General features: G+C 36.8%; 1 protein-coding gene across 4 annotated transcripts in view; it reads left to right on the top strand.

Annotated features, from left to right (window-relative positions):
• LOC115217868 (probable serine/threonine-protein kinase DDB_G0282963) overlaps window positions 1-16828 on the top strand; it is a 136487-nt gene that overhangs the window by 12550 nt on the left and 107109 nt on the right. Inside the window, exon 1 of one of the 4 annotated variants that reach the window (XM_029787599.2) lies at window positions 7455-7494. The exons of the other annotated variants lie outside the window; for them this stretch is intronic. The gene's annotated coding sequence lies outside the window, so the exon portion shown is untranslated. Of the gene's footprint in view, window positions 1-7454; window positions 7495-16828 lie in introns of those variants that run through there. 4 annotated transcript variants of the gene reach the window in all.

Here is a 16828-nt window from a genome sequence, read left to right as displayed (position 1 = left end):
TTTAGAATGGATCTGGTAGATGGAAATTGTATTTATATTAAATTTTGTCATCCAAGATGGAGACTTTCACCAATGTCTCATGTGGCAGACTTGATAGTGGCTGAGATTTCTCTCAGCATGAAACAATAGTAGCCTTGTTAACCCACAAATGAAGCATATATATATATATATATATTATCGCTATGGGCTCCGTGTGGGCAGTCATCTAAAAGTTCTTGTGCATCTTGATGCTGACATAAGTTCCTTATTTTTTCCTGATGAGAAGGCGGCATAATGCACCCCTTATTCCTTCAAAATTAGGAATATGCAGCCTTCGAAACATGTCAAGAATAAAGGAATTTTGTTAATTCGTCGTTCAACTCCATTCTTTCATTTATTTGTATTTTTAAAAAAACACACAAATTTCCACATGAAAGCACGTGATCTCTTCCCTTGGCATGTAGCTTCAACCGTGTTTTCTGACGTGAATTTGCTACCCAGGTATCGGTTAACTGAATTATCCATAATAAGATAATTCATTCAACTACTCAAAAATATATATATATATATATATATATCAACCAATGTTCTGTTGAGCACTCATTCTCACTGTTTGATATTAGCACACACACACACACACACACACACACACACACAGATACACATACATTTGAATGTATGCCTGTGTGCGTATATACATGTTTATGTGTGTTATGGTGTCAGCTTGGCTTCATGCTCTTGCTGGATGGAGATGGGGTCATTCCAAGTTAGTGGTCCCAGAGTCATCATCATGCGTAGAGCCGACCAGGTCCACCAGTGCTTGCCATTGCTGTCTGTCCCACCGCTCTGCATCCTCCAAGGTGATGTTGAGTTGTGTGTGCCTGGAATCGAACTCGGAATAATAATAATAATGATAATGATAACATTGATGAAGGCTGGAGGGTATATCAGCCGAAATGTTGTGTTAACAACAGACAAGATGAGGACAAATATCCGTCAAATGTAAATAATGTAAATAATGTACATAATTCCTCATCTCTTTAATATAGAATCGTATTAACTTAGGAAAGCTTATGGTAAAAGCAACTTGAGCCACTATCAATTGTTTCTTCATAAAAATATAAATGTGATTCAAGGCAGCGAACTGGCAGAAATGTTAGCACGCCGGGCGAAATTCGTAGCCGTATTTCATCTGCCGTTATGTTCTGAGTTCAAATTCCGCTGAGGTCGACTTTGCCTTTCATCCTTTCGGGGTCGATTAAATAAGTACCAGTTATGCACTGGGGTCGATATAATCGACTTAATCCGTTTGTCTGTCCTTGTTTGTTCCCTCTGTGTTTAACCCCTTGTGGGTAGTAAAGAAATAGGTATGTATTGCAAAAAACAGCTAGGTTTCTTTCTCTAATGTTTTACATAGTTCAACCTACACAAGTTAATGTGTGAAAAACAAAATAGGAATTTTGAAAGAAGTTTATATAAAAGTAATTTTTAACCATCAAATAGTTATGGGGGTCCACCAAAATGAAATAGTAATCAAAGGGGTCCATAGATAAAAGTGGTCGAGAACCCTTGGGTTAAATAAATGTATATTACTGAGACATAATTTTACAGCTAGATGCCTTTCCTGTCACTCACTTTCATTTGTTTTTCAAGTAAGGGCTCTCTTACTCCACATGTCTTTTGAAAGCACAAAGCCAGTGGATGATTTACTGAGAGAGGAAGTGATAACAATAACGACTGTTTATAACTCAGTAACTTTTGGAGAAACACTAATGTTTAAACAAACACAGATACACCTATGTGCACACACACACACACGTGTGTATGACTACAAAAAAAAAAATGAAGAAGTAACACATAATATCTCAAGCATGTAACAAACAAGTTGGCTCCAATTACAATTGAGAAAACAATCTAAAATCTCATTGTTAGCTACTCAAGAAAATGATGATAACTGTGAAGAAAGTGAAAGTGATGTCCTAAATTAAAAGATCACCAAATTAGTTTACCTGCTATTTTTTTTTCAAAATTTCTTGCAAATTATCCAAACCCCAGAAACGAGCATTACAAAGTTATAAACATATTTATTAAATTATTGTATATTTTAAATTGTAAATATTTAATTGCTACAGCTACTTCACTTTTTTATGTTTGTCTGTTCTTGTTCGTCCCCTCTTTGTAATGCCTTCATGGCAAATATTTATGAAATAAAGTAGCTTGCTTACGAACCACATGGTTCCGGGCTCAGTCTCACTGCGTGGCACCTTGGGCAAGTGTCTTATGCTATAGCCTTGGGCCAATCAAAGCCTTGTGAGTGGATTTGATAGATGGAAGCTGAAAGAAGTCCGTCATGTATATATATATATGTGTGTGTGTGTATGTATATGTTTGTGTGTCTGTATTTGTCCCCCCAACATCGCTTGACAACCGATGGTGGTGTGTTTATGTCCCCATCACTTAGTGGTTTGGCAAGAGAAACCAATAGAATAAGTACAAGGCTTACTGGGGTCGATTTGCTCGACTAAAGGTGGTGCTCCAGCATGGCCACAGTCAAATGACAAACAAATAAAAGAATATCCATTTGGATATTTTTTAAACATATGACTCAAAATTCTCCTATACTTTACAGGTGGTTTGTCCACATTGCCTAATAATCACTCTGCTTTGACTTGCTATCATTATTATTTTCTTTTTAGCACCTGTTCGTTTTCTATGTTAGTATGGGTTGGATGATTTGATTGGAAGTGGTAAGCTGGAGAGCTGCACCAGGCTCCAGTCCATTTTGGCTTGACTTCTGAAGATAAATGTCCTTCTTAACAACAATCACTCTCTTGTTTCTTTTTACTGTTCTCTTTTTGAGACAATATCGAAAATGTAATGACAAGATATAAAAAAATAAGTACTTACAATGCCAGAAAGTAATAATACTTTTGTATATTGAGAGTATAGCATAGGGGAAGTTGGGTAAGCAAGAAAAGTGAGTATTGTGAGCTGACACATTCATATGTAGTAGTAGTAGTAGTAAAAATAATTGTTTCAAATTTTGGTACAAGGCCAGCAGTTTTAGGAGGAGGTGGTTAGCTGATTACATCAATTCTGCTACTTGACTGGTACTTCATTTTATTGACACCGAAATGATGAAAAGCAAAGTTGACCTTGGTGTTATTTGAACTCAACACATAAAGAGCTGGAAGTTCACTGAGCATTTTGTCCTACGTGCTAACAATTCCACCAGTTAGCTGCCTTAATCATTTCAAATTTGGGCACAAGGCTAATAATTTTGAAGGGAAGGAGTTAGTCGATTAGATTGGCCCCAGTCCAGGATGGGTATTTCAACCTCAAAAGGATGAAGGACAAAGTTAAGGCACATGGGAACATAATGTCTCAGAACAAAAAGGGCTGAAAGAAATCCTGTGGAGCATTTTGTCTGACATGCTAATGATTCTGCCAAATAATAATTATTGTTTCTACTTTAGATACAAGGCCAGCTATTTTGAAGGAAGTAAGTTAGTAGAACCACAAGGCAAAGTTGAGTTTGGTGGTATTCAACTCTCTTTACTCTTTTACTTGTTTCAGTCATTTGACCGCGGCCATGCTGGAGCACCGCCTTTAGTCGAGCAAATCGGCCCCGGGACTTATTCTTTGTAAGCCTAGGACTTATTCTATAGGTTTCTTTTGCTGAACTGCTAAGTTACGGGGACATAGGCACACCAACATTGGTTGTCAAGCAATGCTAGGGGGACAAACACAGACACACACACATATATACGACAGGCTTCTTTCAGTTTCCGTCTACCAAATCCACTCACAAGGCTTTGGTCGGCCCGAGGCTATAGCAGAAGACATTTGCCCAAGAAGCCACGCAGTGGGACTGAACCCGGAACCATGTGGTTGGTAAGCAAGCTACTTACCACACAGCCACTTCTACGTTTAAGAAAAATGCAAATCATTTTCTCCATTGATTCTGCTTACCTATTGCCCTTTATATAATTTGTAATATTTTGTGTTTGTAAATGTGTGGTGTGTCGTATGGAAATAATGTCATGGGAAAAGATGTCATATTTCATTTAAATGCCATGAAGGAATTAAGTAATATTTTAAGTGGTTTATTAAGTGACTTTATGTGACTTTTGTACATAGTCACAACACATTTGCATAATGACATTTACTCGTGTGTGGAAAAAGTAAATGCATGTTTTACACAAAATCTTTTTAAAAAATGAAAAAAAAAAAAGAAAAATCCTTATTAACCACTCATTTTATTGAAGTTTTTCTGTTCCTATTTGGTGACTTTTCTTGCATTTTGTCAAATATTCACATAATATGGAAGTATGAATGTATACTTACATGGTTTCTTCTTACAGTAGCTTTAGATTTCTATACAGTAATTACTATTGCCACTAAAGGTACAAAGTCTGAAATTTTGTAGGAAGGGGCAGGTCCATCACATTGACCCTAGTGCATGACTGGCACTGATTTTGTTGACTCCGAAAGGGTGGAAAATAAAGTTGACCTTGGAAGAATTTGAACTCAGAATGTAAAGAGCTGGAAGAAATGCCACTAAGCATTGAGTCTGGTGTGCTAATGATTCTGCCAACTTGCAGATAAGTTTCTATCCATAATTATTGAACTGTTTAGTTACATGAATAACTGTCTCAGCTCCTGTCTTGCAAAGCTGGGTTTCACAAAAGCAGAAAGAACATGCCTAATCAATTAGTCACAGGCAATCAAAGGTAGTGTGAAAATATGTAAAACATTCGAAAATTTTAGCATGTAATAAAATCCACATGTGCAATGATATTCATGCCTGCACCCATGTGTGCATGTATACGTATGCATATGCATGCATATATGTTTGTTATATACACACACACTCCATGTTGGTGCAGACTGTGAGGTAAGAAGTTTGCTTCTGAATTACATGGTGTCATGTTCAGTCCCATTGCATGGTACCACAGACAAGTGTCTTCTACTATAACCTTTGGGCCAACCAAAGCCCTGTGGATGGATTTGGTAGACAGAAACTGAAAAAATCCCATAGTATGTGTGTGTTTGTGTCTGTCTCCCACCGCTTAGCAACCAGTGCTGGTTTGTTTATGTCCCTGTAACTTTCGGTTCGGTGAAAGAGAAAGAATAAGTGGTGTTGAATTGTTTAACTAAAAGTACCCATTGAGACGGTGCCTCAGCATGGCCAAAGCCCAATGTCTGAAATAAATGAAAGAAAGATAAAACAAAGATATATATCTTTGAATGTATGCATGTGTGCATACATAAACTATAAATAAACTAATAAGGTGTTGTATTGACTTTCAGCAAATTTGTCTAATATTTATGTTCGTTTATCAGTCGAGTGTGTGTGTCACCCGTTAGTCTTCACTTGGGTCTCTGATGAATTACTACTATGGCCAGGTGTTTTGACCATGTCAAATAATTTTTATTACAGCAAATTGTGATCTTGTGCCTATGTTGCAAACCGCTGAGAAATTGATTTTGATAGTTAAGTGTGTATAACGTGTAACTATGTTTGTGTGTGTAGGAATATTTTATTTATTTCTCTGTTGCCCAGAGGGGACAAACAAAGGGATTACATCGACTTTTGTGCGTAACTGGTACTTACTTCATCTACCCCGAAAGGATGAAAAGCAAAGTCGACCTCGACGGAATTTGAACTCAGAACGTAACGGCTGACGAAATACCTATTTCTTTACTACTCACAAGGGGATAAACACAGAGGGGACAAACGGATTAAGTCGATTACATCGACCCCAGTGCATAACTGGTACTTAATTTATCGACCCGGAAAGGATGAAAAGCAAAGTCGACCTCGGCGGAATTTGAACTCAGAACGTAGCGGCAGACGATATACTGCTAAGCCTTTCGTCCGACGTGATAACGTTTCTGCCAGCTCGCCGCCTTTTGCGTGTGTGTAAGAACATTTTATTGAAGTACCTATCGTGGAGATCGTGCACTTACTTCATTGTTGCATGTTTTTCAAGTTTAGTTTGTTTACATAATGAAATATACCTAGTAGCTTCTTTTCTTATGCATATGCACACATATACATAAAAACTTATGCATTATGTGAGTAAATCTCGACAACCCGATGTGTATTACTTCATCAATGTATCTCATTCCTTCAGCAGATTCGATGGATTCGATTATAGTATATTACAGGTACTCATTTTTATCGATAGCAGCAAAATTAAACTTGTTACAAAAATGATTCTAAGTTTGTTTCAACGATTGTTAAATTTTATACACGCCTTTTGGTTTTGGTTTTCAATATAAAAATATCCTAATATAATTCTATCATATTTACGTGTAATTAACTAACTACATTGTCTCTGATCCGGCCTTATACCATATGACAATGTGTGAAATAAAATTATTACCGCTCTACTCATTTCCCGCTTTTATGTAACCTGCTTTTTCAATTAACACGTCTGCTCTGATATTGTTACACCCTACTCGAAAATGAACAATGTATGGATGAACAAAGTTTGTTGACCTAATTGTTTGTGACTTTAGCGACTCTTATCTGTATAGTTTATTTGTTTTCCTGAATTTTAAATTATTTTTTTCTTTCTATTATTATCATAAGGCGTATTAAAACAGTCCAATTTAATTTATACTCCACCCTCTTTCTAGTTGAATTAAATCATTTTGTAGCAATTAATTCCAAATTTTTTAATTATTTATATAAAGTATATCATCGTTCGTTGTAGTGGTTAATATTATATTGTAGTAATAAACTTGGTGGTGATGATCGAAATAATTTCTTTCTTAGGGACAAGTACATCTCATTCATTTTGTAAATGGTTATTTTACTGAGCAGTATAAATAGATGCCGTTCTTGCCAACGGGATAGAACACAAAAAACGTAAAGCATCTAATATACAAATGTAGTTTAAAACCTAATAAATGACTCCCATCTAGTTAATGCAACTTATAGCGTCGTGATGTTAAAAATTTTCCCAAACAGCGTTAGCTAACGTGAGGGTTAATTCCAACAAGCGATCGAAAGTCGGTTTGTCGCTGAGTTCAACGAGAACTTAACATTATCAGTTTCATTCATTCATCTCTTTTAATTTGTGAACCTACCCTGTTAGAGAAATTCAGTGACAGATAAATATAATGTAATATAATATAGCATAAGATTATATAATATATATGTGTGTGTGTGTGTGTGATACTGTAATCGATCAACTAACATTTAGATAACTTTTTTTGGCGAAGCCTTTTCACTTGCCCTCCTGATTGTCAACTGACAACTGTAACGAGAGGTTGTTTATTTATATTCAATGGGATTTGGCAGTGCTGCTGCTTAAATTACATAATCTTAATTTTCGGGTGGGTATCCATATTCCCTTCTCTCTTTGTCTCTTTTTTTTTCTCAGATTCTACCTGCTGCCTCTTTTTCTCCCTTTATTATAAGAATCTCCTTCCTCTTATATTCTCTCCCTTACCCTTATATTAGTCCACCCGATTCACCCCGGATTATTCTATTTTCTTCAGGTAAAATTTCTATTTCGTCTGTAATTCTTTACTCCTCCGATTCCTTTTCTCCTCCTGTATGCTATTTTCTTCTTGTCTTTTCTTCTCATACCTTTCTGTATTTTCTTTCTTTATTCTATAATCAATTTATTCTCTCACTCCTTACTTTCGCTATATATTTTATCTGAAGATATTCTATATGCTATTAGCCTTTCATTTCATTCTCTTTATGAATCTCTATATTCTACTCTCTCCTTTTAATTTCGATCAACAAGTTATCTACCTATATAATATCTATTGTATGTCCTATATCTCCAAATTAGTTCCCTTCATCCCATTATTTGATTACACAAAATAGATACACACGATAATAATAACCATGATGATGATGGTGATGATAATGATGATGATGAGGAGGAGGCGGACATTTCTTTTCTCGCCACAAGGACCCAAGACATTGAGGATTAAATCACAACGATATACAACCAATAATAATGGTTTCAAAATTTTCCACGAGGCCAGCAATTTTGGGGTACCCGATTACATCGACTCAGTATTTACTTTATGTTATCGACCCCGAATAATAATAATAATAATAAACAATTAGGAATTATTATTACCATCTCCACCATCATCATCAATATCAACGACAATTTCATTGAGAAAGCAGCACAAATCTCTGAGCTTTTAGTGATGTCACATTATTGACTCAGTTGACTGACTCCGCAAGACATGAGCAGTACTGAGCAAAGTTAACGGCACCATAACAGCAGTTAATAATTATTATGCTCAGTTAGGTGATATCACGGAACAATATAACGGTGTCTTTGCGAGTTAATTGGAATATTAAGATGTTTCTTGAGATATATATATTTATTAACTGCATTCAACATAGGCACTGGCACGGCTGAATGGTTAAGAAGCTCGCTTCGCAACCACGTGCTTAGTGGTTCAGTCCCACTGCGTGGTATCTTGGTCATGTGTCTTTTACTGTAGCTCCGGACCGACCAATGTGAATGAGTTTGGTAGATGGAAGCCGTGTAGAACCCTGTTGTATCTATCTATCTATCTGTGTGTGTCTGTGTCTCCTGACCCCTCTTGATAACCGATGCTGGTTTGTTTACGTTCCCGTAACCTAGCTGTTCAGCGAAAGAGACCCAAGAAAATAAGAATGAAAGAATAAAAGAAATAAGTAACAGGGGAGATTTATTTAATTTATAAACACTTCAAGGTGATGCTCCAGCGTGGCTGTCCAATGACTGAAACAAGTAAAAGATAAAGATAAACAAGTGTTTCTCTTTTTCCGGGTCAACAACGGATCATCAATGTGGTTACTCGACTTGCTAGAAATGATATCCAAATCCCCTTCAAATTTCATCCCAGCTACTTTTTACTGGAAAGAACAAACTGGATAATGTAAATGCTAAATTTACACGGAGTGGTCATGGGTGGAATACTTTTATTCATAGGTTTGACATGGAGCTAAGCAACAACAATTATTACTTTTCTTTAATTGGTACTACTTTAGAAGAGTGGTCCCGGTGCGCGTACTCGCGCATCCGCGCTAGCTAGTCATGACTAGTCGATCCTTACTTTGTGTAAAGAAATTATTTATTTTGTGTTTTATTTGCTTTGCCAGGTAGGATCAACTAGTCACGACTAGCTAGCGCGGATGCATGAGTCCGCGAGTGCGCGCACCGGGACCACTCTTCTTAAGTAGTACCCTTTAATTTATATCGTTTTTCCCCTTTTCCAATTTTAATATTTTTATAATCACAACATTAAGCTTTAGAAAAATACCACATTCTTCCTGATTTATTTTGGTAAAACAATTGTTACTAGATGGAAACAATGACAGAAAAAAAAATGCTAGAGAGCCGAGCTGTTGGTTCTAATGCGTGCATGTGTGTGTGGTATTGGTAAAACTATTGAAATATTGTATTGAAGATAAAATTAATTTAAAGATAAAAATCTTGTTAGCACGGAGTATGTCACGCTAATACTATTGTGTAAGTTCGGAATGTTACATTAAATACATAAAACTTAATTTCATGTAATATTTCTGTTTTTTTTTGTTATAATAAAAGGAATTTTCGTTGTAAATCTCTCTTTGTCCATATTCTCTTTCTGATTGGTACCGTTGTTATTTGCAGGACATTATTTTCTTAAGAACATGTGTACTTCCTAAATGAGTTAATTTTTAGAGGTATAATTATGGTTGATCCACAATGAACTTTTTTTAGTCTTTTTTCCTCTTTTCATGCTTATTCTAGTTGTTAAATGTAATCAAACTCAATGTGTTTTGGTAGAACCAATGCAAATTCTTTGCATTATACCTATTTCTTTATTACCCACAAGGGGCTAAACATAGAGGGGACAAACAAGGACAGACATAGGTATTAAGTTGATTACATCGACCCCAGTGCGTAACTGGTACTTAATTTATCGACCCCAAAAGGATGAAAGGCAAAGTCAACCTTGGCGGAATTTGAACTCACAACGTAACGACAAGCGAAATACCGTTAAGCATTTCGTCCAGCGTGCTAACGTTTCTGCCAGCTCTCCGCCTTAAATTCTTTGCATTATACCTTTTATCTTTTACTTGTTTCAATCATTAGATTGCATCCATGCTGAGGCACTACTGTGAAAAGTATATAGTTGAATGAATCAACCTCAGTACTTTTTTTAAAGCCTGGTACTTAGTCTATCAGTCTCTTTTGCTAAACTGCTAAATTATAGGGATGTAAACAAGCCAACACCAGAGTAAAAATTATTTGCCAACATAACATGGCAGTCTTGGTTTAGGACGAATATTGCTGTAATTTAGCCCCAGGAGACATCGTCTCCAGTTGGCTATACGACACAATGTCTCCTGGGGCTAAATTTCAGCAACATTCGTTCTAATCCAGGACTTTCGTGTTATGTTGGCAAATAATCTTTACTTTAGAGTACTGTTGCTGAATACCTCTCATTGGGAAATTTACAAATAGTAATTTTCTGAGCCAACACCAGTTGTCAAACAGTGGTGGGGACTAACACAGATACAAAGACACACACACATACACTCACTACATACACACACACACATACACTGATCTTCTTTCAGTCTCTCTCTACCAAATCCACTCACAAGGCTTTGGTCATCCCAAAGCTATAGTAGAAGACATTTTCCCAAAGTACCACACAGTTGAACTGAAGCCAGGAACCATGTGGTTGGGAAGCAAGCTTCTCACAACACAGCCACACTTGTGCCTATATCTCCATATTTGTTAGACATGCATTACATTGAGTTTTAATTCCTCAATTGGTTAGAGATTGGTTCATTTACTGTTTGCTGGGTGTTTGAACAAGTTTAATGTACACAATCAACTTCATCTATCAAACAAAACGGGTATTAGTTTCACTTCCCAGTTACAAGTTTAGCTTTTGGAAAACAAAATGTAGAGGTGAAAAAAGTAAATAAGAAAAATATTGAACTATTAGCTTAGGTACCATGAGTTTACATCTTTACTTGTTTCAGTCATTTGACTGCGGCCATGCTGGAGCACCGCCTTTAGTTGAGCAAATCAACCCCAGTACTTATTCTTTGTAAGCCTAGTACTTATTCTATCGGTTTCTTTTGCCAAACCGCTAAGTTACGGGGACTTAAACACACCAGCATCAGCTGTCAAGCGATGTTGGGGGGACAAACACACACACACACACATATATATATATATATATTTATATATATGACGGGCTTATTTCAGTTCCCGTCTACCAAATCCACTCACAAGGCTTTGGTCGGCCCGAGGCTATAGTAGAAGACACTTGCCCAAGGTGCCACGCAGTGGGACTGAACCCAGAGCCATGTGGTTGGTAAGCATGCTACTTACCACACAACCACTCCTGCGCCTATTGAGAAAATATTCTTCGAATATTTTTAGGGTTTGGCCCCTGTTAAAAACACCTCTGTTGGCTCTACATGTTTTTTCAGAAGTTGACTCACTGGTCAATTCTTGCAGTTATAAAACACCAGCATGTTTGTTTTTACATTTCCATAAAGTTACTGAAGGTGTTTTCTTCAGTGTCAACTTTGATTGTTTAATTTATCTGTGCAGCATTTACTAATTGTATATCACCATCAAATATACTTTCAAATCATAGATAACCTTAACAATTAAGTACTTGACAGAGTGTTATTTCCTCCACTCCTTTTTCTGTGTGTGTGATATCAAAAGCAATTATTTTTACTCAATATTAATTATTAATGATCTCTACATATGTCAGATGTGATAGAGGTGTAAGCTAAGTCTGTGACTTAGTTTGAATTTCCAGTTGAAATCATATTATTATTTTCACATTACTAACAACATCCTTTGCATCTACATGCAAGGGATCATCTACATGGCTGCTAGAAATAGCAAGTGAATATTTCTCAAGTCACATGCTATAGTCTTAAATAAATAAAGAATACATTAGATATAATGTAATCCTAGATACCCCTAAAAGGAGCCATTCAGGACTGCTCTATCCATGTGTGGACGCACATGGCCTAGTGGTTAGAGCAGCGGACTTGCGGTCGAGGGATCGTGGGTTCGAATCTCTGGCCAGGCGATGTGTATGTTTATGAGCGAAACACCTAAGCTCCAAGCAGCTCTGGCAGAAGGTAATGGTGAACTTCTGCTGACTCTCTCACCACAACTTTCTCTCACTCTTTCCTCCTGCGTCTTGCAGCTCACCTGCAACAGACCAGCATCCCGTCCAGGTGGGGAACCTATACGCCAAGGAAACTGGGAAACCAGCCCTATGGCTCAAGAAGGAACAAACAACTATCCATGTGTATTAACCATGCTGGATGACTTGTTACAGCAAATGTTAATCAATTGCAGAAATGTTGTTGATTGTAAGTTTGTTCAGTCAGGGCTGACCTAGGGTTAAACAGCAGCAGCAGTAACAACAACCATGCATGTTACAACTTCTCAAGCTTAATGTTTGTGTAAGAAACAGTAATCTTTATACTAATGGTTAAACAGTGTTGTGAAAATAGTATTTATCTTCTACTTGTTTCAGTCATTGGATTGCAGCTAACTTGAAGGGTTTAACTGGACAAATTGAACTCAGTACTTATTTTTTAAAATCTCGTACTTATTCTACTATCTCTTTTGGCAAACTCCTAAGTTACAGGGATGTAATCAAACCAACACCAGTTGTCAAGTGGTGGTGGGGAACAAAGACAAGAACACAATACACGTACATACATATGTGTGTGTGAGTTTGCGTTGCCTTAGAGTCCATAGTCAGGAAAAAAAGCACTTGTATATCTGTTAATAGAGTGAGTATATTATCTGAAAGGTACAATATCTTATATCCATTACAGAAGGTTTTACCAATTGGTTTTGCACTAGGGATTCAATGGATTGTTGGGTAACAATCTGATCATGTAACCCTGCTCTTATTGGCTACCTCTGATGAGTGCAGGGTTACATAATTGGATTGTTACCTAACACTCTGTTGAATCCCTAGTGCGAAACTGATTGGTAAGATTGGCTGGCTGTAATGGATATATAATACAGTACACTTTGGGTAATATATATATATATATATATATATATATATATATATACATATATATGATGAGCTTCTACAGATTGGGTGGGGAATATATATGTCATAAAAAGCCATGAAACCAACATTGGGAAGAACCTTTTTTTTGACATATGTTCATAAAGGCCCCTTTATTGGTTCATACATCAAGTGGTTGTTTGCATGTCTTATGCTGCCAATTATTGTAAAATTTCCCTATTTATTATTTGGTTTATTCTTTCAGTTAGAGACTTAATCTTTTCACCAAACATCACATAGAGATAAGAAACATTTCCCACTTACTGCTGAATTTATTACTATTGCTACACTATACTTATTTATCATCCTGCTACACTTGGCTTATACATAAGCAAAAATTGCAGTCATTTAGACTTTTTATCACTGTTTCTTTCTACTGATTAGATTCAGTTAGATTCTATGCCTATTTACAGGGTTATTCAAAAAGAATGAACCAATTTCATTACTCAATATTTTAATAAGGAAAAGCAATAGAAAGCTCCAGCTAAGTCACAAGTATTTACTCACAATCAGCTTTTATTTCCTGTTCATTTTTTGTATATATATATTAAACTTTATATTATAATTCTGTGCAAGAACTTTTAAGTTATGTTTAAAAAAACTAACTGAACTGAAGAAGCACAGTATGTTGAAATCAGATGATCCAGCATTTCCAGTGCCCATACCAGATGGTTCTTGTTTGCTTTAAAATATTTCTGTGTGCTTAGTATTGTTCATCTATATGAGAGCCACATATTTGCAGCTATGTGGTTTTAGATTCAGTCCCACTCTGTGGCACCTTGAGCAAGTGTCTTCTTTTATTTCCAGATGTGGCTACCATCTGCAGCATGGGGCAACATCAATGCGATAAGAGAATTCCCCCCCAGACACTATCAGCATATCACGATCCATTGAATTGATCGCTGATATTATTCAATGTTTAAGGTCATTGAGCTTAGTAGAGAGTGATGGAACATAAACACGATCTTTTACATATCTCCACAAGAAAAAATCACACACAGTGAGGTCTGGGGATCTCACAGGCCAAGCAGATACACATCTGGGAGGAATTCTCTTATAGCATTGATGTTGCCTGTGTTGCAGGTGGTTGCCACATTGAACATTTGTAAGCCAGGAAATAAAGTTGATTGTGAGTAAATACTTGTGACTTAGCTCGAGTTTTCTATTGCTTTTCCTTATTAAAATATTGCGTAATGAAATTGGTTCATTCTATTTGAATAACACTGTGTACTTTTTACCATTTACCTGTCACTTATTTCAGTCATTGGAATATAGCCATATTGTGGTATTACCTTAACAGGTTTAATGAAACAAATTAACTCCAATACTTATTTTTTTTTAAGATTGGTACTTATTTCTGTTGGTCTCAGTTACAGGGACACAAACAAACCAACACTGGTTATTATGCAGTGGAATGGACAGACAGACACACACACACATAACAAGTTTCCACACACTAGCATATCTAGAGGGGATGGAGGGGTGATCCACTCCAGGTGGTACTTTTATGTGGGTGGCACCAATTTTGGGTCTGCTGTAGGCAATATGCATTTTTTGTGGGGGCCTGGGAATGGCAAACTGAAGAGCCACTCTAGGTGGCACACACTCTAGCTACACTAGTGCTTCCACACAGTTTCCACCTACTAAATTCACCCACCTCACAAGTCATTGGTCAACTTGGGGTTATGGTAGAAAACAGTAGCTCAAGGTACCATGCTCATGTAGCACTTATTTTATTGACCCTGAAAGGATGAAAGACAACCTCAACCTCTGTGGGATTTGAACTCGTAATATAGACAGACAAAATGCCACTAAGCATCCTGCAGTGCAGGCTAACGATTCTGCCAGCTTTCCACCTTCATACATCTTAATATTCTCTCTTTTCTGTTTCTCTTTTACTTGTTTCAGTCATTTGACTGCGGCCATGCTGGAGCACCGCCTTTAATCAAGCAAATCGACCTCAGGACTTACTCTTTGTAAGCCTAGTACTTATTCTATCGGTCTCTTTTGCCGAACCGCTAAGTTACGGGGACGTAAACACACCAGCATCGGTTGTCAAGTGATGTTGGGGACAAATACAGACGCACAAACATATACACACATACATATATATACATATACATATATACGACCGGCGTCTTTCAGTTTCCGTCTACCAAATCCACTCACAAGGCTTTAGTCGGCCCAAGGCTATAGTAGAAGACACTTGCCCAAGGTTCCACACAGTGGGACTGAACCCAAAACCATGTGGTTGGTAAGCAAGCTACTTACCACACAGCCACTTCTATAATTTGCCTATGATAGATCCATCAAGAAGTCTCGGTTTTGTTTTCTTATCTACATTCACTTTATTTTTCTAAAACAAAAAAAAAAGAAAGAAATTTCTATCACATTCATTGCTTCACTTGAGTTTCTGTCGTTTCTCTGATTTTAATGATTTTATTTCATAGGTATATACACTATTGATTGCACTAATACATGCTTCAGATTATGTACTTTTTTCTATGACAAGATAATAATTCTATGTCTTTAATAATATCTTCTGATTCTTAAATATTGATTATCACCATCATCATTATTGTAGGGAAGGAGTGGTTGTTGAGTGACAAATGGCAGCACATTTCTGCGGCGAGCTGGCAGAATTGTTAGCACGCCAGGCCAAATGCTTAACAGTATTTTGTCTGCCGCTACGTTCTGAGTTCAAATTCCGCCGAGGTCAACTTTTGCCTATCATCCTTTTGGAGTCGATTAAATAAGTACCAGTTGCGCACTGGGGTCGATATAATCGACTTGATCCGTTTGTCTGTCCTTGTTTGTCCCCTCTATGTTTAGCCCCTTGTGGGCAATAAAGAAATAAGAAATGTTAGCACATCTGAATTGATGCTCTTTCTCTCTCTCTCTCTCTCTCTCTCCTCTCTCTCTCTCCTCTCTCTGTCTCTGTCTGTCTGTCTCTCTCTCTCTCTCTCTCTCTCTCCTTGTATTCTGAATTTAATCCTTTAGTGTTAAATTCAGATTGTAGTGTTTATTTATTCACATTGTTTTGAATTAAACATGAATTATCTCGTAGCCTTGAGATTTTGGTGATGTGATTGTTTATGTTTAAAATGACATTTTAGTGTAGGTAGGATTTGGCCAGTTTGAACATATATAACAGATCAGATATTTTGGCCAGGCCCTTTATTCCTTCCTGCCTTGATAAAATAAAACCAGTAATATACTTGAGCTGATTCAAGTGTCCCTAAATAAACTCCCTGCTACAAAATGTGAGGTCTTGCGTTAAAGTGTGACTTTGCTTTCCATCTTTTTGTGGTTGATGAAACCAGTATCATTTGAGAACTGGGGGTGATATGATCATAACTAACTTTTCCCCTCCTGATAGATATTTCGGGCCTTGTGCCTATAGTAGAAAGAATTATCATTATTAACAAGGCAGCAAAATGGCAGATTTGTTAGTACACCAGACAAAATACTTAGCAACATTTCTTCTGGTCTTTTACATTCTGGGTTCAAATTCTGCTGAGGGTGACTTTGTCTTTCATCTTTTCAAAGTCAGTAAAATAAGTAATGTAATTGACTTCCCCCTCCCTTCAAAAACTATTGGCCTTGTGCCAAAATAAGAAAGGATTATTTTCCTTCTTTCCCTTTCTTCTCCTCATCTTTTATGTAAGGTCCACACACAAACTGTAAACTGTCCTTGTAATGTCCCCTTCATCTGATACCTCTGTGGCAAATAATAGAAATTCTCCTCTCA

Source organism: Octopus sinensis, linkage group LG1 (assembly GCF_006345805.1).
Source record: "Octopus sinensis linkage group LG1, ASM634580v1, whole genome shotgun sequence".
In the NCBI taxonomy this organism is placed as follows: Eukaryota; Metazoa; Mollusca; class Cephalopoda; order Octopoda; family Octopodidae; genus Octopus; species Octopus sinensis.
This window is presented reverse-complemented; position numbering and strand designations above follow the sequence as displayed.